The sequence below is a fragment of the Phocoena sinus genome, chromosome 2 (genome assembly GCF_008692025.1).
Source record: "Phocoena sinus isolate mPhoSin1 chromosome 2, mPhoSin1.pri, whole genome shotgun sequence".
Classification (NCBI taxonomy): Eukaryota; Metazoa; Chordata; class Mammalia; order Artiodactyla; family Phocoenidae; genus Phocoena; species Phocoena sinus.
The window spans coordinates 25545497-25572766 of record NC_045764.1 but is presented as its reverse complement, the minus strand read 5'-3'; the positions used below and the strand labels follow the sequence as shown (position 1 = coordinate 25572766).

Below are 27270 nucleotides of genomic sequence, written 5' to 3'. Positions count from 1 at the left end.
TGCCATTAACACATTATGCAATCATTTGTTTTCAGTTCCCTTTTATTCCTTGTCAGGTGCCCCAGCTGTTCCATGGGAGTTGATGAACAGAAGACACTGTCCTGGGAAATGTCTGTTCCACCCAGTTCCATGTGTAGTGAGGAAAGTGTACACAGTGTGTGGATCAGTTCCTTAACTGAGTTAAGGGACCTACCTGGAATGTGAGCATTTATGTCTCTCACTGTTCACTCACTCACATTTACTTGCTTACCGCCCCCCATCCCCCGCCCGCCCACCTGCCTGTCCTTTTCTCTCTATCTAGCCTAGCATGTTACAGACCAGTTTGCAAACTCATTTCCTACTGAGGCCAGGCAGGTAATAGAAATGAGCAAGGTGGACTGGGCTTAAGGGAAGGTAGGAAGTGGTGGAAGCTGAGGGGAACCTGAGGGGAACCTGAGAGCTCAGGAGGCCTTATCTAAGGGAGGCAGCTGCCAGTGAGTCCTTATCTTCCAGCATTTAAAGGGGACCTAGGTTGTTAAGAGAGTGGATCCTAAGAAATCTCATCACAAGAAAAAAAAAAACATTTTTTTCTTTTTCTTTTTTGTATCTATATGAGATGATGGATTTTCACTAAATTTACTACGGTAATCTTTACAATATATGTAAGTCAGATCATTATGCTGTATACCTTAAACTTATACAGTGCTGTATGTCAATTATATCTCAATAAAACGGAAGGAAAAAAGAAAAAAAATGAGAAAAAACTAATATGAAAAAATAATTGTGAAAGCTTACAAACTAGAAAAAAACATTAATATGGCTGTTTCTGAAGGCCCAGTTACCTAAGATTGTCACCAAAGTATCAAGAGGAAAGTCTGTTACAAATGCTTACGATTCTGATATTATGCCACAGCATAATTTTGTTTCTCCAAAACCAATTACTAAGAAGTCACCCCCTCTTCCCTCCATTCTTAACTTACCAACTCTAGATGCCTCTAATGGGCCCTATTACTCACCATACCGTTGCCATTCAACAGAATCCACTTCCACATACCCGGAGTAGCACTCTCTGTCAGCAGTTACTTTCTATTTTCAAATTGGATACAATGTACTATCATAAATTTAAGTTGGAATTCTTTACCATTTGCCATAAGGAACTTGGGAATTAAGTCAACATTCCAGTCTCTTCCTCTCCCCATTGATGCTGGTGGTGCTCCAGGTATTTTAAATCTTTTGTATAACTAAAACCAAAACAAAAAACACCCATAATGTAACAAAATTTAACTTTCATTGCACAACTATTTTTTGATGAAGTGATTTTGGTATAACTAAATACCACCAACATGAGGTAAAGTACAAGTGCATTTCATTTTTAATCAGAACATTTAACACTATTCCAATACATGTGTAAATTAAATATATTACTCAACTCATGAATGCCAAAATAAATATTGCAGAGGTGGTGTGTATTTGCTTTTAACTAGCAGAAATACAAAACAAACTATTTGTTATGATGTACCAGTTTTGCAGAAACATCCCTTACTATTTGTAGAAATCATTTAAATTCATTCTCTATTAAATAAAAGGTTAACAAAGGCTTAATTTTGCTTCTGTGGTTACATAGGGAGTTAAAAATAAATTTTGGATTATTCAAATCAGAAAAGACAATTAAAATTAGTTCCAGTTAATTTATAAATTACATGAGAGTTTGAGGCTCTAAAAGCAGCTTGCAGCTTAAAATTTAATATTCATTCAAACTCATGAATTCTATTGCTAAGATGGAACAGAACAAGCAAAGGTGGTATATATTCACTCAATAAAAACCCCCAAGTTCTTGAGTATATTAAAAAAGAGTACACAACCCAGTCAAAAAATGGGCAAAAGATCTAAACAGACATTTCTACACAGACATATATATGGCCAAAAACACATGAAAAAATGCTCAACATCACTAATCATTAGAGAAATGCAAATCACCTCACACCAGTAAGAATGGCCATCATCAAAAAGTCTACAAACAATAAATGCTGGAGAGGGTGCGGAGAAAAGGGAACCCTCCTACACTGTTGGTGGGAATGTAAATTGGTGTAGCCACTATGGAGAACAGCATGGAGCTTCCTTAAAAACCTAAAAAGAGAGCTACCATATAATCCAGCAATCCCACTCCTGGGCATATATGTGAAGAAAACCATAATTCAAAAAGACACATGCACCCCAATGTTCATTGCAGCACTATTTACAATAGCCAAGACATAGAAGCAACCTAAATGTCCATCAGCAGAGGAATGGATAAAGAAGATATGGTACATATATACAATGGAATATTATTCAGCCATAAAATAGAATGGAGTAATGCCATTTGCAGCAACATGGGTGGACCTAGAGATTATCATATTAAGTGAAGTAAGTCAGTAGAGGAAGACAAATACCATATGATATCACTTACACGTGGAATCTAAAGAAAAAATGATACAAATGAACTTATTCAAAACACAGAAACAGACTCAGATTTCAAAAACAAACTTATGGTTAACAAAGGAGAAACACGCAAGGGATGGATAATCTAGGAGTTTGTGATTAACATACACACACCACTATATATAAAATAGATAATCAACAAGGACCTACTATATAGCACAGGGAACTCTACTCAGTATTCTATAATAAGCTATATGGGAAAAGAATCTGAAAAAGAATGGATATATGTATATATATAACTAAATCACTTAGCTATACACCTGAAACTAACAACATTATAAATCAACTATAGTCCAATATAAAATAAAAATTAAATCAAAAAAAAAAAAAGGGGGCTTCTCTGGTGGCGTAGGGGTTGAGAGTCCGCCTGCCGATGCAGGGGTAATGGGTTCGTGCCCCGGTCCGGGAAGATCCCACATGCCGCGGAGCAGCTGGGCCCATGAGCCATGGCCGCTGAGCCTGCGCTCCGCAACGGGAGAGGCCACAACAGTGAGAGGCCCGCGTACTGCAAAAAAAAAAAAAAAAAAAAAAAAAAAAGAAACAGGACAGCTTGCTCATCTTACTTAACACTAGCTAATAAATATACTAGGTGAAGAAGGAATGACGCCAGCACATCGCTCCACAGATGATTTACAATGGAGAGGTCAGTGGTCATCACCTCAATCAGATCAAATTGAGCATCATGAACAGTGATGCTGATGCAGGCACTGTGCCTCCTTATGGGATGCAGTATGAAGTGCCCAACAATACCTTCTTATAAACTGGCCTAGACTTGCCAAAAGAAAAGAGGTGGCGAGACTTTTGTAGATTAAGAGAATAAAGGGAAACAACACAAAAGGCAATGCTTAAACTAGTTTAAAATAAAAAGAAAACAAACCACTCCTACACAGCAATATACAACATTCTTGGGTTCAATGGGGGATTTGAATATAGTCTGGATATTATTGTTACTTTTCTTAAGTGTGATAATGATATTATGATTATGTTGGAGAATGTTGTTCTTCACAGATGAATGCTGAAATATTTAGGTCAAGTATCATGTCTATTACTTTCAATGGTTCAAAACCAATAACACAAACAGACATGAAGCAAAAAAATATTCCACTGGTATTATTCTTTCAACTTCCCTATATGCCTGAATATAGAGAAAAAACCTTTTTGATATAAACATTAAGTTTATTTCATCAAAGTCACTATTTTAAAAGTAACTGACAATATCTATATATCTCCTATAAAGCACAGTACAGCTCAGATTCATACACGTGGATGGCGAACAAACCCCACACAGAGAAATAAATATACTTAGTAAAACACACTTTGGAAATGCTTCATGTGCTCATTTTCTAAAGAAGCAGGAAGCACAGAGTATAGCAAAAGGAACTAAGCTTTGACATGGAAACACCTAAATATCCATCAACAGAGGGATGGATAAAGAAGATGTGGTACATATATACAATGCAATACTACTCAGCCATAAAAAAGAATGAAATAATGCCATTTGCAGCAACATGATGGACCTAGAGATTATCATACTAAGTGAAGTAAGTCAGAAAGAGGAAGAAATACCATATGATATCACTTATATGTGGTATCTAAAATATGACACAAATGAATCTATCTACAAAACAGAAACTGACTCACAGACACAGAGAACAGACTTGTGGTTGCCAAGGGGGAGGGAAGCTGGAGGATAGATGGAGTGCAACTTTGGGATTAGAAGATACAAACTAGAGCAGACAAACAATAAGGTACTGTATGGCACAGGGAACTGTATTCAATATCCTGTGAAAAACCACAATGGAAAATAATATGAAAAAGAATATATATGGGGGGCTTCCCTGGTGGCACAGTGGTTAAGAATCCACTTGCCAATGCAGGGGACACGGGTTCAAGACCTGGTCTGGGAAGATCCCACATGCCGCAGAGCAACTAAGCCCGCGTGCCACAACCACGGAGCCTGGGCTCCAGAGCCCGCGTGCCACAACTACTGAAGCCTGTGCACCTAGAGCCCGTGCTCGGCAACAAGAGAAGCCACCACAATGAGAAACCTATGCTCCACAACGAAGAGTAGCCCCTGCTCACCACAACTAGAGAAAGCCTGCATGCACCAACAAAGACCCAATGCAGCCAAAAATAAATGTAAATAAAATAAAATTTAAAAAAGAATATATATATGTGTAACTGAATCACTCTGCTGTACAGCAGAAATTAACATAACATTGTAAATCAACTGTACTTCAATAAAATAAATTAAAAGAAAAAGGAACTAAGCTTTGGAATCATATAACCTGGGTTATCAGCCCGTCTCTGTGATCTTAAGCCCACAGAAACTATTTTGCAATCTAAAAAAATGGGGATAAAATCTCTTTGAGTGACTGGGAAGATAACTAAGACCATGTAGAAAGCACTGGCACTGTGCCTGGCGTATGTTAGGTCTTCATCAACAGGTACCCTCCATGCAGCCTGTCAAGTCTACACTCTATTAACTTCAAGAGGGAACAGATAACTGCTCCAGATGGCAACAAAGGTCACAATTTAAATATCTACAAGCCCCAAACTAGGAGCTCCTGAAAATTATGATGTTACAGATAATCTATTTAATAAAACAAAATTAAAACCATCTATAAAAAAGTAGAGATTCACAAGTAAAAGACTCAAAGTACAAAAGGGACATTAATTTATTTTAATACTTACATCTTCCAGCGGTGTTATAGATGCACTCTCTCCTCCATAATATGGGTTTCTATCCATGTGAAGAACTTTCTTTCCGTTCACTGACATTATACCTGACAGGATACATTCCTACAGGGAAAGCGTAAGTATCTTCAAAGGAAGGAAAATGCTACTGCATGTTTCAAACAGATAATTTTTACAAGCCTGTCATTAAACATTCTTTTAGTAATTAATACTTATGTATATGCAATATTTGATGTAATTTTTAAAGACAAAGCCCTAAAGCAACCAGGGTTCAAAGTGTGTTCTGAGTCCCAAGGTTTAAACTATTTTCGTAATAACACTAAGACATCATTTTTTCCCACTGTGTTTGTTATACTTGCACTGACAGCAGAAGATCAATGGTGGATAAAGCAAATTAAGGCGTTGGCTCTAACTGCACTAGTCATTATATTCTTCACCACAAGGCACTCATGGTTTAAAAAAACAAGGCCACTTTCACTTAAGACTATCCTTGATGAAGCATTAAAAATCACCTCTGTTAAACACCACCCTTGAACACCCATCTTTTAAATATCCCATGTAGCAAAACAGGAAGTTCACATAAAGCAATTCTAGCTCAAGGAAAGCCTTTTGTGCGACTGATTTGTAAGCTGACCTAGCTACTTTTTTCATGGATCATCATTTTTTTTTAATATACTTATTTTTATTTATTTATTTTTGGCTGCATTGGGTCTTTGTTGCTGCGCGTGGGCTTCTCATTGTGGTGGCTTCTCTTATTGCGGAGCACAGGCTCTAGGCATGCGGGCTTAAGTAGTTGTGGCACGGGGGCTCAGTAGTTGTAGCTCATGGGCTTAGTTGCTCTGCAGCATGTGGGATCTTCCCGGACCAGGGCTTGAATCTGTGTCCCCTGCATTGGCAGGCAGATTCTTAACCACTGTGCCACCAGGGAAGCCCCATGGATCATCATTTTTAAGTAGAAAAATAACTAACTATGATTACTCAGACTTAGGATTTTGGCAGACATTTTCTCAAAAATGAATGTCAAGGAAAATAACCAACAGTATTTATGGCCAAAAATAAAAAGTCAAAATTCTGAATGAGGGACTTCCCTGGTGGCGCAATGGTTAAGAATATTAAAGAGATGTGCAGAAAATGTAAAACAACCATACTCTTCTCATAAATTTTTTTGTTTTGGAAAACACAGTTATACTTCAAAAAACTGTTATTCATGTTAACATGTAATGAGTTTATCACCATTATCTTTAAGTGAATAAAAAACATTTTTTAATTTCTCAGCATTGATTTCTAATAGGATAAATACTGACAGATACTCTTACAAGCAAAAGCTCTTCAGGGACCTCAATTTTTAAGAGTGTAAATAGATCCTGAGACCAAGAATTTGAGAACTAGAGCCCTAAATGAAGCATCCAAGATAACCATTAATCAACTGACAATCAACAGAGGATTATAAACCATCACTCTCAGTAAAAAGGTAAACAAAGCGTGAATATACTAAGACATACCAAATCAAGATGGGGTGGGGGAGCAGTCAAGAAAGTCAATCCAATTAATGGATTAATGAGAAGAAACACAGAGATGGGATATTCATTCACCCAAAACCCTTATAACAGAGTTTAGGTGATAAGAGCTTTATTTTTTTTAATGACAAAGGAAATTCTCTGTAACTTTATAAATCCTAGTGCTTCTCAAATTTATCAAAGACTCCAGACAACAGAGAACAAGCTCATCCCCCTAGAAGCCTGACTCTGAAATCTTTATTTTCAAAAATTCATACACATCTCAAATTCTCCTCCATAATGTACTATTCATTTTAATATTTTTAAAATATTTTAAATTAGTTACTATCAGGTTCAAATTTTACTCCAAGAGGGTGCATCATTTCTTATTTAGATCAAGAAACATTATGAGCACTCCAGGCCACCTCCAGCCATAACCACTCCTCAGCCCACAGCCACGCTCGTGACTTTTAAGAGCAAAGATTTGTTCTACCTGTTTTTGAACTCTGAATAAATAGAATCTTGTAGTATACACTTCTTGTATACACCTTTTAGTCAACATATGTTTACAAGATTCATCCATGTTTTGTTTGCAATAGAAATTTTCTTACTCTTACTGCTATACGGCAGGGGTCTCTAAAGTACAGGAGCCAAATCCAGCTTGCAGGCTATATTTGTAAATAAAGTTTTTCCAGTAAACACCCATGCCCATTCATTTACATGTTGGCTGTTTTCACTGTACCACAGTGGAACTGTAGCTGTGACAAAGACCAAGTGGCCTGAAAAAGCTGTGGACTTTTACAGGTTTGCCTAGCCCTACCAACAGTGGATCTCAAAGAGAGCTCCTGATTTGGTATCACCTTGTGAACTTGTTAGAAATGTAAATTCTAAGCAGATTCTGAAACTTTACTTTGCATCCACATCACCGGGACAGCTTGCTAAACCTGAATGCAGGGCCCCACCCCCAGAGCTTCTGAGTCAGCAGGTCTGCGGTGGAGCCTGAGAATCTGCATTTCTCACCAGTTCCCAGGTGAGAATACTGCTGGTCCAGGACCAGTTTCAAGAACCACTAGTAAAGCAGTACTGCTCAAACCTTATTAAACACCTGGGGGAACTGTAGATTTTGATTCAGCGTATCTGGGGTGAGGGGTGTAACTGTCTGCATCTCTAGTAAGTTCTCAGGTGTTGCAGAAGTAGTTGATCCATGGACCACACTGCGGGTAACAAAGCCATAGGAGTCTTTTGAATGAATACTCCACACAGATATTCCACAACTTATTTATCCATTCTATTACAGGTGGACATTGGGATCGTTTCCAGTTTGGGGCTGTTACAAATAATGCTCTATAAACATTCTCAATGTGTCTTTTATGTATGCACTTGTTGGATAGACATCAAGGAGAGTACAGATACTGCCAAACAGCTTTCCAAAATGGTTGTACCAATTTCATAAGCTGTGTCAGCAGTATATGAAAGTTCCTGTTGTTTCAAATCCTTGCCCAACATTTTGTTCTGGCCTTTTAATTTTAGTCATTCTAGTTAGGATGTGGTTTAATTTACATTTCCTGACAAATAATGAGGCTGAGCACTTTTTCACAGTTTACTGATAATTGTAGTATCTTCTTTTGATAAGTGCCTATTCATATTATTTGCCCATTTTTAAAGTGGGCTTTCTTTTTTTTTTTTACTACTATACAAAAATTCCTTATATATTCTAGATATTTAAAAGTGCTTTATTGGTTATATATATATTGAAAATATCTTCATCCATTCCACAGCTTGACTTTTAACTTTCTTAATGAGGTCTTGATAAACAGAACTGAAAGTATTTTAACTGTAAAAATTAACTCCAATATTATCAAAAGCAAATCACTTGCTTAAAAAAAAAATCTAAAGAAGCACTAACATATGATTCAATATATTATATGAAAGTAGAATAATATTTACAATCTCAAAAACAGATTATGACATAAACAAAGGAAAACCAAATAGTCACATTTCCAGTTGACAAAAGTAGACTTCACGGTTCAACTTTTGGAAGCAAAATCACAGCAAGCAACTTTGAGTGTTGCACAGCTTCTATATATAACTTTTCATACTTCACTGCAAATAAGCATGACCCACTCACTGGACCATGGCTCCAAAGCAAGCACTGAAGGCTGAGGCCTAATAAAGGACCCAGGAATATAAAGATTCAGCAGTCCAAAGAGCTGATACTAACTACCTTTAAAGGCATCACTTGGAGCAAATATATTAAAAGCTAATTAATAATTTGCAGGTTCACTGGTTCTTCTAAACCCATCTATAAAAGATTGCTTTTACAATGCCAAGAGAATACATAGAAGCACAAATGTAATACTTTTAAATTTTACTTTACAACATGGGATGAAGTCATTAATTCACTGATAAAACCAATCACATCTGAGTATAGGGTATATATTAATGATCCCAAAATTTTAGTATCTTCCCAAATTAACAACTCAAAATTAAAATCTACTACTATCTGGTGAATACAGAATAAAAAGCAAAGCACATCAAAGTCAGAGAAAATACTCTAAGTGAATTTCCTTTTTTCACACTAGACAACCTGGACCATCCATCATCTGTGTCAAGAATACTGATAACTTTTACCAGGAAACATATATGAATGAATATTAACGAACACATTAGTTTTAAAACTAACAGATGAGAGTGCTCCACACTTAATTTCAAGCTCACCCACAACTGACCTGAACAGGATAAGAATATACAGACTCAAAACCAAAATAACTAAAACTGTAAAACCATCTTCAGAATCCAAGTTTTTTTGGTGTTTCGTTTGCTATTATGCCCTATTTATTTTTTATTTTTAGGGCTTAGAGCATATTAGGTGCTCAGCATGAATAAGTAAATGCATGCATGCATGCATGAATGATGCACACAGGATGCCTGGCAATCTCAGGTGGGTCTTTCATCCAAACTGAGCTCAGGCCCAGAATCCAAGTTAAGATAATGGCATCTGCCACCCAACTGGCACTTCATGTTGGCCTACATAAAGAGGTAACCAGCTTAAACTAAATGTTTGAAGTTCAGCTGCAGCAAAATTCTAGTCTGTGCAGATGTGTGGGTGCGGTGATGGTCAGGAAGGACCAAACCAGTGATACCGAGGCTCACTTCCCTTCAGCACCTACACACAGAGCTAGGTTTGCAATAATCAGAGTAACTAACTCAAACGGACAGCACCTAAGCACACTAGGCGAAGTACCTCTTACGTAGTGAAGCAGCCTGTATGGTGTTCCCATATATGAACTGTGACGAACCTAAACACAATTGCAAAGGCCACTGGTACTAAATAGTATCCCAGTATCCTGGAAAAGTTAATGCCCACCCCCCTTCCTACTTAGAGGGCAACTCAGGCTTGGAAGAGAATAGAACCAGAGTACGTTAATATTCTGATGTAAAAAAAAAAATTCTGATGTAACTTCCAAGTGATCAAACTAAACACTATTAACACTCTAAATCCTCCTGCATTTTAAAGTTCTGGAGTGATTTAAAAAAAAAAAAAGAAACAGAAAGTAAATGCACACAAAAATGCGATCAGGAAAACAAGGTACCTAATAAGTCATCTTAAAGAAAAGTGTCTTTATACTTATCTAGAAAATGTATTAACTAGAAAACTTTTAAATCATTTAATCTCAGTGGTATACGTCTTACAGCAACAATAAAAGTGGAAGTTAGTTTTCAGCAGAATAAGTGTTTCTTTAAATGTCTCTGTCCCTCTAATGCATCTCATTAAAAGCTGTCAAGGATAACTTTTCTTGAAATTTGGCTCTAATTAGATCATTCCTGATCAAAACCCTCTCTCGTTGGCCTAGAAGATAAAATTCAAACTTCTTAACCTACTATCTTCAGCATCCTTGGTGATATACCTTCTTTCCAACACTGTTTCCATTACACCTCTTCATACCTTCTGTTTCACACAAAATAAACTCCCTATCCCCTAAATATATATCCTTTTCTTAATACTGACTTACACTGCTCTCTCTGCCTAGAAAATCATTCCTCCTCATGTTCAAAACTTACCAATATTTTTTTAAACTTTTTCAGTTTTATTGAGATATAACTGACATACAGCACAGTAAAGACTTAAGGTGTACAGCATGATGATTTGATTTACAAACAACATGAAATGATTACCATAGGTTTAGTTACCATCCATCATCTCACATAGATACAACATTAAAGAAATGGAAAAAATACACTTTTCCTTATGATTTACGCTCTTAACTTTCATTCATAACATACAACAGTGTTCATTATCTTTATCATGTTGTACATTACATCCCTAGTACTTATAGCTTAAGTTTGTTCCTTTTGATTACCTTCATCTAATACCCCCTTCCCCCTACCCTGCTTATCAATTATTTTTAAAAGCCAACTTCAATAACTCCTTCTTTATGCAGGTTTTTCTGATTCCCCTATCTGAATTCCCACATGTGTGAATTCCCTTATGGCACTTAGTACTTTCTCATATTAACTCATATTATAGTTACCCCCACATGAGAAGAAGCTACTCACAGACAGGTGTGTTTGCCTTTTTATTGCCCATAATCGAGCACAACAGTCACAGGTAACTGAAATTGAGTAGGCCATTACTCCAGTAAGTCTTTAATCAGGTGCTGTGAGAGGGGACATAAAGGTAACTGCAGGGTATCATGTATGCGAGCCAAATGTTTACCTAGCGGTCTTCACAACCAAATGTCTCACTACTACCTCGAAATGCTGAAATATGTCTGATTTTACTTCTATTCTACTGGACCAGTATGCTTAAGGCTGATTTAAAATACAAACTGCCTACATAGTATTTATACCTTCCAAAAATAAGACATTTGAACACATTGGTCCTATGATCACTACTGCAGGGGACAGAAAGTTGTTTGTCCATAGAACTCAAATAGCAATGGCAAGAATTTTCAAGGAGTAAATATAAAAGGCAATTCAAGATTTTTAAATCCGGTACAAAAACTCCTCTTTGAAGTCACAAAATTTTAATAAAGAGAAAGGAGGAAAAGTATGGCTGGGATATAAAACAATGTTTTAAACAAATACTGCTGAGAATAATCTGGTTAGATATCACTAAAGTGTCCTTTTCGATTCAAAACTCCTTACGAAAATTACCATATAGCACAAAACAAAACAAAACAAAATACTGCTGGGAAGCACAAGCAGCTGTGGCGCTAGTTACCCTTATTTTATTATTTATTACTATTTCTAAGAAGACTCATGAACTTATTGCCAAGCCCAAAGTCAATCAGAAACAGCAAATTAAGTGGTCAGAGGCTGTCGACAGTCACCAGCCTAACCAAAGTAAGCAAAGAGGAAAAAATGAAAAGTAGACGGTAGAACTAACTCCCAAAGCTGAGCAGTCTAAGAGGACTTAGTTAAGGAGGCCAAAGTTCCTACAAAGCTCCCTAGGTCTCAATGGCTTCATTATGTTATAGCATAACAGTAATTAATCCTCCTGATGTGAAATCTTTGTTATCAGTACATTAACTATGTTCCTTAGTCTGTTAAAGAAGTTGTGATACCATTTGAAAGGTTTTTCTCTAAAAGTTATGGTTGTTTAAAGGGATAGCCCTCAATTCCTTAAAGAACTCAATTATATGAAATATTCCATTTCTCCTAGACAGAATGAAGATTTTGCTCTAGTTTACACTAAATTGCTTTATGCCTTCTTTATCAAAGTTACTATCAATATTTGTGCACTATTATTTTAGATGTAACAATCGATACAAAACAGTGACAACATTAGGCAACACAGAGAACCCCAACACTTCCTTACACTTTATATTAAAAGTAACAAGTTAATCACACTAAAAAATGCACTGACACACAGGCATCATGCAGTATTTGGTACCCACAACTGATAGCACACACCTGTTTTTAGGTTCTTAAATCTCAGGCACTAAATATTTATAAATCAAAATTTAAGAAAAGTAAATGGTATGTTCACACCAATTACTCAGTTAATTATAATTTGAGGCTTTTTAACTTTGGTGATCTCTTCATTTAAGTAATCAAAGTCCCTGTATCACTAAAAATGAGGGTATAAGATTTTATCACTATCAAAATCATCCCGGGGGGCTTCCCTGGTGGCGCAGTGGTTGAGAGTCCGCCTGCCAATGCAGCAGACACGGGTTCGTGCCCCGGTCCGGGAAGATACCACATGCCGCGGAGTGGCTGGGCCCGTGAGCCATGGCCGCCGCTAAGCCTGCGCGTCCGGAGCCTGTGCTCCGCAACGGGAAAGGCCACAACAGTGAGAGGCCCGCGTACCGGAAAAAAAAAAAAAAAAATCATCCCGGGACTTCCCTGGTAGCGCAGTGGTTAAGAATCCACTTGCCAACGCAGGGGACACGGGTTTGAGCCCTGGTCCGGAAAGACCCCACATGCTGCGGAGCAACTAAGCCCGTGCACCACAACTACTGAGCCTGCTCTCTAGAGCCCGCGAGCCACACCTACTGAAGCCCACGTGCCACAACTACTGAAGCCCGTGCGCCGCAACAAGAAGCCACCGCAATGAGAAGCCCGCACACCGCAAGGAAGAGTAGCCCCGCCCCGCCACAACTAGAGAAAACCGGCGTGCAGCAACGAAGACCCAATGCAGCCAAAAATAAATAAGATAATAAATGACAGCAGAAATTTATCTGATTGCTAGTTAAGTATGCATCTATCATTCACCAAAACGGTAACAATTGATCCAAATGAAAATTTAAATAAGGTGCATTATCTTAACTTGGTTGTTATGCAATAAGACTGTGCCCTCTTTGAGACAAAGTGATACTTCTGAATTAGGCATATAGAAACCTGCACGAGAAAGGATTTGCACTTATTTGTCCGTGTTTAACTGCCCTAATCAAGAGCAAATCTGAAAGACCAGCAATAACCGTAGAAAAACAGTGGAACTAACTAGCTCTTACAATATGCTGGCAACAACAGTGCCCATTCCAGTGGGCAAAATCCACCACAAACTAATAAGTTCAGCTCAGAATCCCAATTAAGCACTTAGAAAATGAAAAAAAAACACCCTGCAGTGGGTAGGCTATTCATTAAGGCATCTAACAGTCTTCCAACTCACCATCAAAAAAGAAATTCAACCCAATACCTCACATTCAAAATGACTAAATAGCTTTCTAGGTAAGCAATCTCATCTATTCGGTACTATTTCCTAGCCAGTCCCATTTATTTTCTGGACTGTTGAAACATAATGAAGCATTCAGAAATGAGTATTATCGAACAATCACCATAAATCACCATAAATAGAAAAATGACATGCCAGAAAAGTGCCATTCTAGTTCCCAGCAATCTTTTCCTAAAAAACTGGCCAAATGCAAGTTTGACAGTTTTCTCTTGTCCAGAGAAATCTAAAATAGTTACTTTGGAGTGTTAGCTGAAAAAAATGTTAATTCCATCTTCAGAGATTACAATGCATTTCAACAAATTTGTAGTGGTTTACATTAAATGACTCTGGACTTTGAGATCAGTTTATATGGGATACACAAGATCAAAATCAGTATTCATCTTTTAAAACAAAGCAGTCCAATGTCAGAATTTCAAATTTCCAAAAAACTTTTGATAACGGAAATGGTCCTCTCTTCAAATGGAATTCTTTTGCAAGATGAATAGTCTTCATTTTCTTTTAAAAGCACAAAAAGAAGTAAAACATCTGCCTGTATTATTTGCAGAATACTATCTAAAGTTCTCTAAGCAGACAGCCAGGAAAATAAATTTACCATGGTATTACGCACACCATGCAGTAATAGAGAACCTGGCCTCTAGCACCCCATCACCAACCTCTTTCTCAGGGGAAAGCCTCCAGAAGAGACAATGTAGGCAAGGACAGACCACACAAAAGGAAAAGATGGCAAAGGCCAGGTGAGAATGGACTAGACAAATTTTGAGAAAACTCATTTCCATTCTACAGTTGCTCAAGTGGGATGGGAGGGTGGTTAAAAGGAAAGGATAATGCTTCTCACCTGGAGTGGGGGAGAAGGATAAGAAATCTAATTTTCTCCAAAAATGTAAGTTCATTGAACTTAATTACCTACCAAACAGTGATTATCCAGTGACTCGGCACCGACACTGACTAGTAGTAGAGGCTGAAGTCTAAGTAGGAAATGCCACTGTGATTGGCCTCCACCCTCCCCCACTCCGCCGGCTGCTTTTCAGTTTCCAATCGCCAGAGGCCATCAACCCGTAAGGGAGACGCATCAATACACCAATCCGGGCTTTTCCGGCCTCTGCTGCAGCAGAGCGGGCTCTCGTTTCCCACCTACTCTTACTCGGCCATCACGACCCGCCCAGGCACCTGCCGGACGGGGCTTTCCATCCCCCGGTGTCTCCTCCCCGTCCCGATGCGCCGCCCGGCCCGCAGGCCCCGCCGCAGGCCCGACCCGCCTCCGCTCCAGAGCGCGGCCCGAGACCGCGGCGGAAACCGGCCCCACCCGGAGACCCTCGGAGACGACCCTCGGAGGCGAGGCGCGGCGCGGCCCGCGGGGATGGGGAAAAGGGGGCTGAGCAGGGCGTGCGGCCGGCCCCCTCCCGACCCTGGACTCCGGCCCCCGGCCCCGGGACCCCCGCCCCTCCCCGCCGGGCCTCACCGTCAGGCCGGTGCCCAGCACTATCACGTCGTACTCCTCATTCATGGCGGGGCCGGGCGCGGACGGAAGACCAGAGAAAAGAAAAGGCGCAGTACTCTAGGGGTCGGGAGCTAGGCGGCCACCCTGAGGAGGCGGAGGAAGCGCTCAGGCCGGGCCCGGGCACAAGGGAAAAGGGAAGCGGGAGCAGAGGGAAAACGGAGCTGGTGAGGAGGGAGCCGTCCGCCACCTCAGACGGAAAGAGAAGAGCGGGGCGGGGAGGGAAGGGAGTGCAAGGAGGGAGAGGAGAGGCGGGCGGCGACTGGGGCCTCTGCAGCCGGGGCGGGGCTCAGAGGAGGCCGTCGATCACGCCCTTCCCGCTCGCTCATTGGCTAGATCCCCGTCGCCAGCCCAACCTTCTTCTTTTCCTACCTCTCGCGAGAAGAGGGCGGGCCGTACCCCTTGTGGAATCCGGCTCTCCACGCGGCGCGCTGCCACCGTGGTTGGGGGCGGAGGCGATCGCGTGTTGGCCTCCGAGGGCTGGGGCGGGAGCGTGCTTGCGGCCGGGAGGCAGCTGTCCAGTTCGTTACTCCCGCCGCCCAGCGGGAACCTTGCCGCCGCCCTTGGACTTTGGGCCAGGACAGCGGACGGCCGCCCCAGGCCCCGCAGACCCGGAGCTGACGCCATGTGGCCTGACCCTGGCTGCGGCTCAGCCCCCTGCGCCCCTACGGCGCGCCTAGGCTGGTCTTTTGCAACTTCTCTTGCTTTTCTTTCTATCCTGCCTCCCTTTCCTGAAGGAAAAAGGACCCAACATATTTTAAGGAATTTAGAAATCACTGTTTTCTCTTACTTCCCGCCCTATGTCGTCCTTGCTTGATGCATTGCCCCTTGTGCAGCCTTAGGAAATTTAGAAGAATTTTAAAAAACGAAAAACGAACAAAAAATCTTCCTTTTGAAAAGTTACCTTTCGCATAAAGGGGAAGGCCAGATTTGATTGGAAGCAGGTCTGAGCCTACCGAGGGCTATAACTTAAACCAGCTGTAAAATAGCTGACCAGTATGTGCATCGGTTTACGCCATGAGTGTAGCAGGAAAGAGTCCCTGTTTGCCTTCCATTCCCTCTACCACTGACCGCCCGGCCCTCCAAACACACACACCCCTTTTTTTAGGATTCTATTTGGCATCTCCAGCTCTGGGTGAGGTGTAAGCAGTGGCTTGTGTTCTCAACCAGAGAGTAGACCCTATACAGGCCTTCTATAAAAGTCATGTTCCTAAAGGCCTTGACAACCTGTGTTTTCAGCCTGTGACAGGTCTGCATACTCAGCAGACAAGAGTTGGTATTTCCTTCAAGATTTACTCTCAAACATAGCTGGATAAGTGCTATTATAGCATGATAGCATAAAGTAAATCTTGGTAGACAGATCTGCCTTCCTTCATGTTTAAATCACTGATTCAGGAAAGAATGTAACAATTTTTTACAATGTTTCTTCACTCCTAACTAGAGGTTAAGAAGGTATATTATATTGGAAGATGGACTTTTTTGGGGAGGTGGGGGGGAGGGAGAAGAAAGCTGCTTAAATTTACAATTTTTTTAAAGATGTTTTTGATGTGGACCATTTTTAGAGTGTTGAATTTGTTACAGTATTGCTTCTGTTTTATGTTTTGGGTTTTTAGCCAGGAGGCATGCGGGATCTTAGCTCCCCCACCAGGGATTGTACCCCCTAGTTAGAAGGTGAAGTCCCAACCACTGGGCCACCAGGGAAGTCCCTATATTCAATCTTAATTGGATCTGTATACATTAGTGACCAAATGAATTTTTACAAGTAGACAAAAATCAAGTGCAAAGTTACTAGACTACTGAAAGATTGTGTAACAGTGTAACTGACTTTTCTTTGGCTAAACAGATGATGCCTTAAGAAAGTCCTGCTGTTACTCTCTAAGTAGTCAGGTGTCATGTGTATCTAACATGTTTACAAACAACAGGAATTTATTTCTTACAGTTCTGGAGTCTAGGAAGTACAGCGTCAAGTTGTGTCTGGTGAGGACCAGTTGCCTGGTTCACCCTGTCTTTTCACTGTGTCCTTATGTGGCGGAAGGGACAAGGGATCTCTCTGGGGCTGCTTTTATAATGTTACCTATGTTTTTAAACTGACTGAAAATATTGACTCATTTGTTTTTTAATTAGAACCTTTTTCACATATTGCCATCAGTCTCTGAATGTTGAAGAAGCTTTTAAGCATATCAGCTGAATTACGTTGCCGTGTCTTAAGTGAAGGATAGTTCATCAATACCCACATGGAGTTACTGAAAAACTTAAAGGTATTAGATAAGAGAACAGAATTTAAGGTTAATAAGGCTCCTCAGTCTGATCCCTTACACTCAAGTTTAGTTTTGTTGGCAGATAAATCCTATGGCCCTGCAGAAGGACCAAAAGAAAAAGAACTAATCTTCAACAGATTGAGTCCATCCAGATTCCACCCCACCTATCCCAGTTGCCAACAAACTTGGCAGACAACAAATACTGTTTATGGTGCAGTGGCTTAAAAGCCACTAATTGGTTCGGTGTATCAAAGGCCACAGATGGCAGTTCCTGATAAGAGTGTGAAACCTTAGGTTGGGGGAAGTAGGTTGGTGGAAAGGAGTAGAAAACACCATCAACCTTGAAAATGTTTCAAATCTTTACACAAAGCAAGAGGAGTCCAGAGACAGTCTTATTTATACTTGGCACTGGGGAATAATTGTTTGCTGATCTGTTTCTCTGCCTGCACTTCACAAAGGAAGAGACAGAGTCCAAGGAAAAGAAAATTAGAGTGAACCTTCTTAGTCCAGGCTGTCTTTCTCTGTCCAAAACCACAAGTTTCTCAACCAGTATTCCCCCTCCTGGGTGTTCTGACCATTATCTTCTTAAAACTTGAATCAGAGCACGTTCATGCTTCCTTCTGCCTGTGTTTTGCACTTAGAGTAAAATACAAATTCTTGAATAGGGCCTAAAAGGTATTGTTTAATCTGCCTCTTCTCCCTCTCCCGCTCCATCTTGCCATACTTCTGTCTCACTACACTCCAAACACACTAGTCTTTCAGTTCCTAGAATCTGGTGGAGCTTTTAACCAACAGAGGGCCCTGCACTCTTGGCAGTCCTGTGGCTACCGACCCTCACTTCCCCTCCTGCACCTCTTCTCACAGCTAGTTCTCTCCACTTCCTTAAGTTTCAGCTTAAAAATCTTCCCTGACCACTTTATCTAAAGTGAGTTCCCCTCAACTTTTATTCTCCATCATCCCCCTGCTTACTTCTCTCATTCCTTTTTTTAAATAAATTGATCATTTGCTTGTTTTTTGTCTGCCTGTGGATCAGAATGTAAACTCCCTGAGTCCTGCTGAGTCCCTGGCAGGTGATGAGTAAATATCTGATGAATGAATAAGAGACCTGGAAGTTGATCCCTAGATCTACAAGGACTAAATGTGATGAAATAGGTACCAGCTCCTCTTGGTACTTTTGAAAAGCACAGCTTTTCTTATAGCAGAAGATACTAAAGTTCATATTTTAGAGGGTCTTAAAGGTAGGAATTGGCAAAACATAAATCTGTTTAAAATCAGAATGGCTAATGCTGAAGATAAAACATGATAGGATCTAGAAAAAATTTTAATGAATTTCCAAAAATATATATTTTCTAGTTTATGATAGATTACTCCCCCATCCCGACCCCCAAACTCTTCATCTGTCTGTGGTCTCCATCTCAGCAGTGACTGGCTCCACCCTGGGCCCAAACCGGAATTCTAGGTATCATCCTGATTCTGTCTTCTTTCTCTCCTTCCACATATATTCCTGTTTTCTTTTGCTGTGTAACAAACCACCCTAAAACTTAGTGGCTTTAAAACAAACAAACCAACAAACGTAGTGGCTTAAAACAACAGTGTACTATTACCTCTTATGGTTCTGTGGGTTGAATGGGCTCAGACGCATGGGAATTGCTTGGGCCTGGGGCTGGGGCTGGGGTCATCTGAAGGCTCTAGTGATCTGGATGTCCAAGATGGCACCCACATGGCTGACAGTTGTTGCCACTGTCGGCTGGGAGCTTAGCTGGGGCTGTCAACCAGAGCAGCTATATATGTGTGACTTCTCCATTTGGCTATACTTCTCAAAGTATGGCAGTTGTGTTCCAATAGTGGAGATTCCAAGAAGCAAGAAATCAGAAATAGAAGCTGCAGGCCTCTGAAGGCCCAGAACCTGCCACAGTGTCCCTTGTGCCATATTCTTTTGTCAAAGCAGTTACAGAGCACACCCAAGTTCAAAAGGAGGAGCTATAGAACCCAGCTATCAGTGGAAACAGTGCCAATGAATCTGTAGCGGCCTTTAATTGGCCACAATGCCCCATTATGTTCTGGCCATTCCACCTCATAAAAAGCCTTCCAGTCCCTTCTCTTCATCCTCACGGCCACTACCCTAGTACCGGCCACCATCAAATTCTCTCCTAGATCATTGCAAAAGCTTCCTTCCATTTAGTGGTCTCTACATTATAGCCCAAATGATCTTCATAGAAAGTGACTGAGTTGACCATGACTTTAAAGTGTTTCATGGGTCTCCATTGCTCTTAGCATAAAGTTCAAACACCTGGTCATTTCCTAAGAGGAGCCTGAATGATCTGCCTCAATTACCTAGTCAACCAAATCCTCACCCCAGCCCTCCTCCACCGTATTTTCTGATCCATTGCTATATTCATTAGTTTCCAGTCACAAAATCAGAGCCGCTCTAGGTATTTTAAACAAAGGCAGTAAAATATATGGAATTGGTTTCAAAACTTGTAAGGGCTGGAGGGGCAAAACAGGTGACCCAGAAGTGAGGTAGTGCCTGGGTACTAGGCTGGAGCAGAAGGGGAGTGTGTTACCCAACGCTCATGATTGCTGGGCTGCTCAGGCTGACCCCACTGCTGGTACTGCCGCTGCAGGGCCACTTTGCCACCACTGCCCCAGGAACCCCGGAGTGCTCCCCACTCACTGATGCTACTGCTGCCCCCTCCTCCAGATGCTACAAGGGCAGGGAACATGGCTCCTCCCTCCCTCCTGTCTCCAGTCTCCTACCAGCGCTTCCCCTCGGCAGCACCTCCCCAGAAGCACCAGAAGCGAGTTGCCAGAGGGATCTGGTTGGTGCACTCTGCTGACTCAGCCTCCTGCAACATAGAGAAAAGCAGGCATGGAGCCGGGAGCCACCAGACAGCTGATCAGAGAGCTAAATGCTTTTGCGTTCCGTGAACTCACCAGGCTCTTTCCCTTCTGTTTTTTGTCTGTTTGGCGGCACCGTGCCATGCGGCATGCAGGATCTTAATTCCCCAACCAGGGATCTCACCCGCGTCCCCTGCAGTGGAAGCGTGGAGTCTTAACCGCTGGGCGGCTAGGGAATTCCCCTCTTTCCCTTCTGAACATACTTTTCCCTCTATCTGAAATGTTCTTTCCTTCTCCTTCTACTTGACCTTGCTTTCTCCTGCTTGTTAGAATGCTCAGTGCAGATGTCACCTGTTCCAGGAATCCTTTCTTAATGCCCAGTCGGGATTAAACTCCTCTATTCTGGGCTACAGGGTTCTACCAACCCTCTCTTGACACTTGTCACCTGAGTGTTTACTGCTCTGTAGTCTTACTAAGTTGTATTCCTCTCAAGGGTAGAACGCTCCCTTTTCATCCTTTTGTTCCTTAGCACCTAAATCATAGTAGGCAGTAAACAAATATTTAATGCAAGGCCCAGAATCTGGGGGATAATTGTGATGGCCTCTCAATGGTCTGTGAGCCCTCAGATTTGTATGCAAAATATAGCGCTTATGTGAATTTTTCCAGAGAGAGGATCCACCATCAGATTCCCAAAGGGGTCAACGACTCCTAAATGTTTAAGAAACTGTATGTATGGATAACGGAATGAACTCACAATATTCCTAAAATGTAAAGAAAAATGTAACTGCCAGGAAGAAACTGAGTATCAAAGACCACTTCAGTGTCTTAGCCTCCATCACTTTTATTGAATTTAAATTCAATAAATTCAATAAATTTATTGAATTTAAATTCAATAAATTTTATTGAATTCTTGTATATAGAGAAGTAAAATCAGTACCAAGACTGATAATGTACATGGGAATACAAAATAATATGCAGATAAATAGAAATCATTAGCAAGTGTAATTATTAGCAGCTCTGCAGAGGTGCTTTGTATGTGGACTGGTAGTTGGTGGAACTGGGTGGGGCTCAGGTGTGGTGGCAGGACAGGTAAGCCGGGTGTCCTGATTCCCAGAAGAATCACAGGCACAGGGCAGGCATGTTCTAGACCCCTTTGCCCTTCAGGAAGATTCAGCTCACTCTAGCACCTAAGTGTAGAGACCTCGTGGGATGAAGAAGTAATGACAATTAACTATTTCATTTCACATATTTGTTCCATCCTGAAAGACTAGACAGTTCTCTAAGCTGCCCAAGCCTTAATGTTGCTTAAGTCACTTTAAAACCATTCATTTGGGGACTTCCCTGATGGCGCAGTGGTTAAGAATCTGCCTGCCAATTCAGGGGACATGGGTGGAAGCCCTGGTCCGGGAAGATCCCACATGCCACGGAGCAACTAAGCCCGTGCGCCACAACTACTGAGCCTGCGCTCTAGAGCCTGCGAGCCACAACTACTGAAGCCCATGTGCCACAACTACTGAAGCCCATGGACCTAGAGCCCGTGCTCCACAACAAGAGAAACCACCGTGATGAGAAGCCTGCGCACTGCAACGAAGAGTAGCCTCTGCTCACCGCAACTAGAGAAAACCCACATGCAGCAACGAAGACCCAACGCAGCCAAAAATAAATAAATTTATTAAAAAAAAAACCATTCACTTGAATGTTTCTTGTATTAACTTAAGTTACTTTGGTTTCAAATAACAAAAACCATGTCGATCTACCTTAAGAATAAAAGGAGAATATGTTAGAAGGATAAAGGGGCAAAAATGTAGTCAGGGGTCTGGAAGGAATGGGAATCAGGAACTGGAAGGCTGTCTCTGAGCTCAGCTGCCCTCTGTCTGGCTTCTCCGCTGTCCTCTCCCTGTGGGTCCACTCTGCTTCCCTTGGATGAAGAAGGGAGACGGCGGTGGGCAGCCCCACTCACCTGAGTTACCCGATGCCTGTTCAGGGGCTCACCTGGAGCAAGGTTTCTCAGCCACACACTGCCGACACTTAGGTAATTTGTGGTGGGGACAATCCTGTGCGTTGCAGTGTGTTTAGCGGCATCCCTGGCCTCTACCCACTGGATGCCAGCATCACCCAACCCCCATCCCAGCTGTGACAATCAAAATGTCTCCAGATATTGTCAGTGTCCCCCCGGGGGGTTCAAAAATTAATGCGGGTGAGAACCTCTAAACCAGACTATCTAGTGTTTCATAATTCAGCATCAAATTTCCAGGAGAGAGAATCGGATTGGCCCAGCTCGAGTCTGTGTCCAATTCGACCCAATTAACAATAGCCAGGGCATAGGGTCACGTGGCAGAAATATGGCTGCCAGGAGTCCACCCCTGTGGGAGGGGTGTTCCATTCCCAGAAAAGAGGGATGGACAGATATTCCAGGAGGTGTCCATTACATTTCCCTAACCCTAGTGAGGTGTTCTAGCCTGACTCTCTGTACTATATTTGTATGTGGTTTAGGGGAAATTTTTCTCAGAGATATATTTATGATATCTATATACCTTTAATGTTTAACCCCTAATCTTCCACTAGAAGGCCTTTGAAATAAAAATATCTAATTGTTTTCATTTATTTCTTCAATAATTACCTACTGTGTCTCCTCTGTGGCAGGTGCTGTGCTAGGCCTTACTGAGCTTAGATTAGGTCCTGTCTATTCAGAGGTTATATTTTAATTCCAGACTAATTTAATGGTTATAATAGTACAGTCCCACTTTGGATTAGCATTGCTTTCGTTTTCAAAGCCATTTAACCTTTGATATCTAATTACTATTTTTAATGTTAATGTTTTAAAATCAATTCTCTTCTTTATACCACTGTGGGGCTGTCTGCCTGTCAGATGGGAACGCTGGACTTGGTCTTCTTGCCAGCAATTAGTGAACAGACGCAAGAAGTGTTTTACTGGAATAGTCACAGTTTGACCACTGACTCTCAGATGCCCATGGCGCTGGGAAAAAATTCCAAGCTCAGTCTTGACTCCTACCAGAAAAAAAAGATAACAAAGTGTTAGGAAGAACATCTTGTCTTTTCTCCGATAACAGAAAAATTAATTATTGGGTTAGCTGGCAAATAAGGATGCACTATGCAGTGATGGCTATATAGAATGACTCTGTTAGATTAAAAACGAGCTAGGCTTGGGGCTTCCCTGGTGGCGCAGTGGTTAAGAATCCGCCTGCCAATGCAGGGGACATGGGTTCGAGCCCTGGTCCGGGAAGATCCCACATGCCACAGAGCAACTAAGCCCGTGTGCCACAACTGAGCCTGCACTCTACAGCCCACAAGCCACAACCACTGAGTCTGCGTGCTACAACTACTGAATCCCGTGCGCCTAGAACCTGTGCTCCGCAACGAGAAGCCACTGCAATGAGAAGCCCACACACCACAACGAAGAGTAGCCCCCGCTTTCCGCAACTAGAGAAAGCCCGCGTGCAGCAACGAAGACCCAACGCAGCCAAAAAAAAAATACAAAAACAAAATGAGCTAGGCTTACAGCTACTAATCTCTTCCCACCACCCCAAACAGTGTGCTGCTCCTCCAGTCCCTTGTAATCTACATCAGCATCTCCCAGTGCGCTCAAGATGCTTTTCCTGGAGAGAGTTCCAAGGTCATATAAGTTGAAGTGCTGCCTTTTATACCCTCTTTCGGGAGAGCCACAACGAGGATGTAGGGCTCTAAGGAGTTCTCACTGCCATAGCCATTTAGGAGAGAAATCGGCAGTATTTAATAAATTTAACATGCGTACACCCTATATCCCATCTCCCTACTCCTGGGTACGTATCAAAAATCAGTTTTCTGATGTGTAAGAAGATGTGTTAAAATGTTCATCGGATACCAACATGTAGCAGCAAAGAGTTGGAGGTAACCTTCCTGCAGCAATCAGAAGGATTAATCTACAATGTAGCCAAGTGAGGGAGGCTGAAAACAAAATGGGATTCCCAGCACAATGCCATTATTGTAAAACTGTAAATCACATGCATCTTATACATTGTTCAAAATATACTTATGTTTAAATACTTATGTTAAGTTGAATTGCAATGGCACTCATTAGAGAGCAGGTGCACGTATGGGATGTCATCGCGTCCAAGCTCGTACTTCTCGCCACACAACAAGCCCAAAAATCAAGGGACGAGGTTTTGGGGGAAGGAATAGCAACTTTATTCGGAAAGCCAGCTGACAGAGAAGATGGTGGACTCGTGTCCCAAAGATCATTTTACCCGAGTCAGAATTCGTTCGGACTTCTTTAATGCTAAAAGGGGAGGGGAGGTGACTGGTTGCCGCAAACCTCTTGGTGCCAGAATCCTTTGTTCTTGCAGCTGTCCATGTTGGCCTGGTCACAATGTTCCTATAAACCTCCACCAAGACAACTGTTATTCTCTGTTCTGCAACCTTTTATCTCTACATGAAAGGAAAAGTGTTATACCTTTAAAGGTCAAAGCCTTGAGAATGGGCTACCCCATAAATTTCAGGCTACAGGCAACATTCTTCTACAAAAGGTGCAGAGTCAGCATGACTAAGCACAGGCAACAGAGCCCAAAAGTTAGAGCTACAGGAACAGATCCAATATGGAGTCAGGTTTGTTCTTCTCTGTTACAGGGGAGTGGAGGCAGGAGGGGGGCACAATAATAAAATAAAAGAAGGAACATGAGATGATGTTTCACAGACTGAACACATGCCTTTAATCTGACTCCTTCCTCAAAGTCTGCTAAAATGGCAATAAGGGAATAAAAAAGGATATAAACCCGTGAGTTCAAAGAGAATAGAAAAGGAGATCAGCCGTCGAGAGAAGCTGATGGAATTTTTGAAAGATCGAAAGCAGATGGTCAAATCTAACTGACTTAACAGACCAGAGGAAGCCAAAACTTCAGAGCCTGCACAGAGGTAAGGCATTAAGAAGCAAATGCATTCAAGCTAGAAGACCCCAGAAAAACAGAAGTTAGGGGGAACCTCAAAGGCCAGGCCGTGCACAGGGGTGAAAACAGAACTGGCTGGAGGTACAGACAAGGAGCAGTGGGCTCCTGGATCCCTCCTTCTCCCCCCGCCCCAACAAAGGCAGGCGGTTGAGTCAGCAAGGTCCTGATTCTGACGCACTAGACACACAGAGAAAAAACACTTCACAGCTGAACAAATGGGATTCGCCGGGCCCGGTGCTCATAGTGGGGGAAGCAGGAGGTACATGGGAAGTCTCCACACCTTCCACTCAGTTTTGCTGTGAACCTGAAACCACTCTAAAAAATAAAGTGTAGGGGCTTCCCTGGTGGCGCAGTGGTTGAGCGTCCGCCTGCCGATGCAGGAAACACGGGTTCGTGCCCCGGTCTGGGAGGATCTTACATGCCGCGGAGCGGCTGGGCCTGTGAGCCGTGGCCGCTAAGCCTGCGCGTCCGGAGCCTGTGTTTCGCAACGGGAGAGGCCATAACGGTGAGAAGCCCGCGTAACGCAAAAAAAAAAAAAAAAAAAAGTGTAGGAACAAAATAATAATCATAATAAATAGAGAGTTTTAAACTGCTTTGGGATAGATTCTCATTTTAAGAAAATAAAATATAGCATTTTCACTTGAGAAAATAAAAGGAATCCAAATGGCGCTTGTCAGGTGAGAAAACTGCGATGCAGGGAGAGTGACTATCTCCCTGGTGATGACATGGCGGGTGGAAGACGTGGCATGGGCCCCTCTCCCCTCCCCCCCAGCACCGCTGGTTCCAGGTGACCAGCGGCCCTGCATCCCGGCAGCGGTGGGCCTGCAGCAGGCTCGCTGGTTCCTCAGGTGTTTACGGCCGCAGCGGTTTACTGGCTATTCGGATGAACATCTACAAACATCTGGACCTTTCCTCTTCCGTGGCAATAAAAACAACTTCCAAACAGGGTCGGGGGTTCTGTGCTGATGTATCAATCTGTGGAACTGAGCTGTAGATATTTTATTCTTGCCATTTCATTCACATTCGGGTGAGCTTATCGTCATGTTTATCTTGTTTTTGTTCTGTCATAAGGCTTTCAGGTCTCTGATGCTGCAGGTCCCGGTCTGCCTCCCCACACTTCTCTTCAAACAGTGTAGAGCCGCAGGATTCTAGAATAGACGGAAAAGGATTTTGGAGGCCCCACTCAATCTCCCCATTTTATGGATGAAGAAACCCATGCCTAAGAAAGTCTCAGTGGCTTGTACCTCTAACCACCATCTGTCAGTTAATTAAGTTACATTTCCCTGCTGGTAGAATCCCATCAGCATTGTGTATATGTGCTAACACTTTTTTTTTTTTTTTTGAGGTATAGTTAACTTACAGTGTATTAGCTTCAGGTGTACAGCTAAGTGATTCAGTTATACACGCACCCATGTATATATCTTCTTTTTCAGATTCTTTTCCATTATGAGTTATTACAAGACATTGAATATAGTTCCCTGTGCTATAACAGTAGGTCCTTGTTTATCTATTTTATATATAGTGGTGTGTATCTGCTAATCCCAAACTCCTAATTTATTTCCCCCCGGCCCCTCCCCATACACCATCATTGTGTGTTTTATGAAAGCCTTGCTTTATGCTGTGAAGATTTTACTTTGGATCCAGGGAACCTCTTCACCTTTCAGCCCTCTGACCTACGAGGTTCGATTCACACTCAGAGCTGACCGTGTGCTTCCTCTCTGCTTTCCAGGGGGCCTGAGCCAGCAGGCCCTGCCCCACTGGCTGTGCTTCACTGATTACCCTACTGGTCAGCACAGAAGGAGAACTCCCAAAATGCAAATTTAAAAAAATATGCATGGGCTTAATGTATCCTTGATGCCTAGTGCATCTCTCAACAGCATTTCTTTCACTGTTTTAAGTAACACTCTCTTGT

At 41.9% G+C, this 27270-nt stretch overlaps 1 long non-coding RNA gene across 1 annotated transcript; it reads right to left on the bottom strand.

The window, feature by feature from the left end:
• Positions 1–1096: 1096 nt before the first annotated feature.
• Positions 1097–15585, bottom strand: LOC116749091. The gene is made up of 3 exons (XR_004348504.1): positions 15287–15585; positions 5152–5259; positions 1097–1220 (listed from the first exon to the last, which is right to left on the bottom strand). It is a non-coding gene; the product is annotated as an uncharacterized LOC116749091 (long non-coding RNA).
• Between the last annotated feature and the right edge of the window lie 11685 nt (positions 15586–27270).